This window comes from Muntiacus reevesi, chromosome 9 (assembly GCF_963930625.1).
Source record: "Muntiacus reevesi chromosome 9, mMunRee1.1, whole genome shotgun sequence".
NCBI classification, from domain to species: Eukaryota; Metazoa; Chordata; class Mammalia; order Artiodactyla; family Cervidae; genus Muntiacus; species Muntiacus reevesi.
In genome coordinates, this window is record NC_089257.1 from 14,413,800 (window position 1) to 14,417,485 (window position 3,686).

At 48.2% G+C, this 3,686-nt stretch overlaps 1 pseudogene; it reads right to left on the reverse strand.

Annotated features, from left to right (window-relative positions):
• Positions 1-1,547: 1,547 nt before the first annotated feature.
• Positions 1,548-2,485, reverse strand: LOC136175730 (olfactory receptor 4X2-like; annotated as a pseudogene).
• Positions 2,486-3,686: the final 1,201 nt, after the last annotated feature.

Consider the following 3,686-nt stretch of genomic DNA (forward strand, 5'->3'; position numbering starts at 1 on the left):
GAATGCCAGTGGGCTGCATAGAGTCCATGGGATCACCCAGAGGGGGACGCAGTTGGAGTGACTTAGCACGCACACACATGTGGAGCTTGGTTACAGGATGGGCGGGGGTCTGGGCAGGGGGTGCCACACCACTGGGCTCGTTCCACGCCCTCCCAAGTGTGCCCAGGGGATGCACGCCCCAGGGGTGGAGGTCTCTATCCTGTAGCTTCCCTCTCTCCCTTCAGAGAGCGAGCACAATGACAGACGCTCTGGCGGGGGCCATCTCCACTGGGAGCTGGTCTCGCTGCCTCTCGAGCACGTGCACCAAAGCGAGTGCTGGCAACGGCTGCCTCCACCCCAGTCAGAAGTGGGACTGGGGTCCAAGCTGACTTCGTTCCCTCAAAGTGTGCAGCCCCTGCCTTAGTGGGGAGAAGCAGCAGAGCAAGAGGGGTGGAACAGGAGCCCAGTGAGGACCTGGGGACACGGGGTGATCCTGGTAAGCGGCAGGAGCAACAGGCAGCTTTTAATCCGCTGCCTTTGTGCTGTGATTGAAGTAAGCAAGTGTGTGTGTGCGGTGTTTTCAAGAGCAGAGTCCCCCAGGAATCCTCACCGGTTTTCCATAAGAGGCTTGTCTAAACCAGTATCAGAACCAAGGGCTGGGGTACCTAGGTGTGGGTCTAAATTCTCACTCCCCAGGGAGGATTCCTGACCCTGTAACACTCGCTCCTCTCCTGTGCGCCTTGGAAGCACGGGTCTGCTCCTCCTCCCTTACTAGCAGCCTCCATGTGGATCTTTGTTCACAGCTTTGGTTGTAGGAGAACTCTGCTAGTACCCAGACTGACTGCAGGGAGAGTCACTATATATGTGGTTGTAGTTTTCATATATTCATGAAGGGAGGTGAGTCAGCATCCTCCTACCCTACCATCTTGATCTCTTTCCTTGCAAACTATTCCTCAGGGCAGGCTTAACTGATATTTTATGATTAAAGTGACATTATATATTTTTGATAGGACTATTACAGCAATTATGCTGTGTGCCTCTCAGTCTAAATATCATAAATGTGTCTAATTACTAAAAAGAGTGCCTTCCAGGATTCTTGATTGTAAAGTCATATTTACCCTGTTTTAATTAATAAATCTCTTGTGGGGAGATGAGTTGAGACTATACAAAATCCTATTTCTCATCAAGAAAAAATTTAATGAGTGTTGAGTTAAAAACATTAAGAACTTATTTAGCACCACGCATCAAAAGTTATTACACTTTTTAACAAAGCAAGGTTTCTATAGCAAATAACTGTTTAAAAATCAGTATCATTAAAGATTTCTGTTCAGGAAACTTAGAACATTGTTATTTATATTATAAAATTTCAGAAACAATTTAAACATCTAACAGAAAAGTGGCCAATTAAGTAACAGTAAGAGAAAATATATGGTAAGTGATTACAGTGAAGTTGATGAAGAGTAACTCTAAAATGAGCAAGTCCTGGGAACTGTCCTTCATCTCATTCTGCCCCTTCAGTTTGGACAGGGCATCACTTAAACCCAAGGATCAAGACCAAGGCTCAGCCTCTACCTCTCTTCTGGCTTCACTGCTCTGACCCACAGCCTCTCCATGGCCTTCTTCACTTCAGCATTTCTCAGGGAGTAGATGACAGGGTTGAGCAGTGGGGTGATCACCGTGTAGAACACGGCCACCGTCTTGTCTGCAGACAGGGTCGTGGAAGGTCTCAGATAGATGAAGACGCAGGGCCCAAAGAACAAGGTGACCACGGTGATGCGGGACCCACAGGTGGACAGGGCCTTGCACCGCCCCTCGGAGGTCCGAGTCCTCAGATACAGCAATATGACCACATGGGAGGCTAAGAGGGCCACGAAGCTGATCACAGACAGGGTCCCCCCGTTGGCAACGATCAGAAGACCAACGAGGAAGGTGTCAGAGCAGGCAAGTTTGAGCAGGGGAAGCACGTCACAGAAATAGTGGCCGATCACATTGGGGCCACAGAAGGGCAAGCGGAAGACGAGAAGGCTATCGACCAAGGAATGCACGAAGCCCCCCACCCACGCTGCCCCCACCAGGAAGGCACACGCCTGCCAGCTCATGATGGTGGTGTAGCTGAGGGGCTTGCAGATGGCCACGTAGCGGTCATAGGCCATCACGGTGAGCAGGAAAGCCTCAGTGCCACCAAACAAGTGGATAAAGAAAACTGTGTCATGCAGCCCCACAGAGATATGGCTTTCCTCTCAGCCAGCAGATCTGAGATGAGTCTGGGGGCTGTCGTCGAGGCGTAGCAGATCTCCGCAAAGGACAGGTAGCTCAGGAAAAAGTACATGGGGGAGCCAAGGCTTCTGCTGCTCATGACAGTGAGGACAATGAGGAAATTCCCCAGCACGATGGCTACATACAGGAGCAGAAATATCACAAAGCAGACTTTCTGCACCTCTGAATTGTAAGAAAGTCCCAGGACAATAAATTCTGTCACACTATGTTTTAACCATGATATAGCCATCAGGAAACAGTGGTTGACTTTATTTTTCTGGGCTCCAAAATCACTGCGGATGGTGACTGCAACCATGAAATTAAAGGACGCTTACTCCTTGGAAGGAAATTTATGACCAACCTAGGGAGCATATTAAAAAGCAGAGACATTACTTTGCCAATAAAGGTCCGTTAGTCAAGGCTATGGTTTTTCCAATGGTCATGTATGGATGTGAGAGTTGGACTATAAAGAAAGCTGAGCACTGAAGAATTGATACTTTTGAACTGTAGTGTTGGAGAAGACTCTTGAGGGTCCCTTGGCCTGCAAGGAGATCAAACCAGTTCATCGTAAAGGAGATCAGTCCTGGGTGTTCATTGGAAGGACTGATGTTGAAGCTGAAACTCCAATACTTTGGCCACCTGATGCGAAGAGCTGACTCACTGGAAAAGACCCTGATGCTGGGAAAGATTGAGGGCAGGAGGAGAAGGGGATGACAGAGGATGAGATGGTTGGATGGCATCATCAACTCGATGGACATAGGTTTGGTTGGACTCCGGGAGTTGGTGATGGACAGGGAGGCCTGGCGTGCTGCGATTCACGGGGTCGCAAAGAGTCGTACACGACTGATCGACTGAAGTGAGCCACCAGGAGGCAGTAATTTGGGTGTGTGATCTGAAATAACACAAAAGACTTCCTCCTTTAGCAGCTAAATTATATAATAGTCCCTTGCATATATGAAATGCTACCATTCAGACTCTACAACCTTAGAGTCTTCTCAGAAATAGGAAATCCATCTCTGCAATCCATATACACATTGAATTATAATTGTGCTATGTGACCATCTGGCCCACCAAACTGTGGACTTTCTAGAGCAGAGATTATGTCTTGCTACCACTCCATCTCCAGTGCTAACTGAAGCACCTGCACAAAATTACAGTCAGTGAACGTACATAGGATGGAAGAACAGTGCATATAGATCATCCTAGCCTTCTTAGCACAGTATTTGGTACACCACAGAAGTTCAGAAAATACTGAAAGAACAAAGGTCACCAAGGACCAAGACCACATCTTTCCATCCCTGAATCCCAGGTCTAGCAGAGTGCTTGTTTCAGGCAAAGGCCAGGCCAGCGTGAGAGCACTTTGTGAAATACCACGGCCTTCCTGGTCGCATTCTCTTCACTTTCAAAGGGGAAATATAGTCATCACATGCTCACAAACAAAACCAACCCCA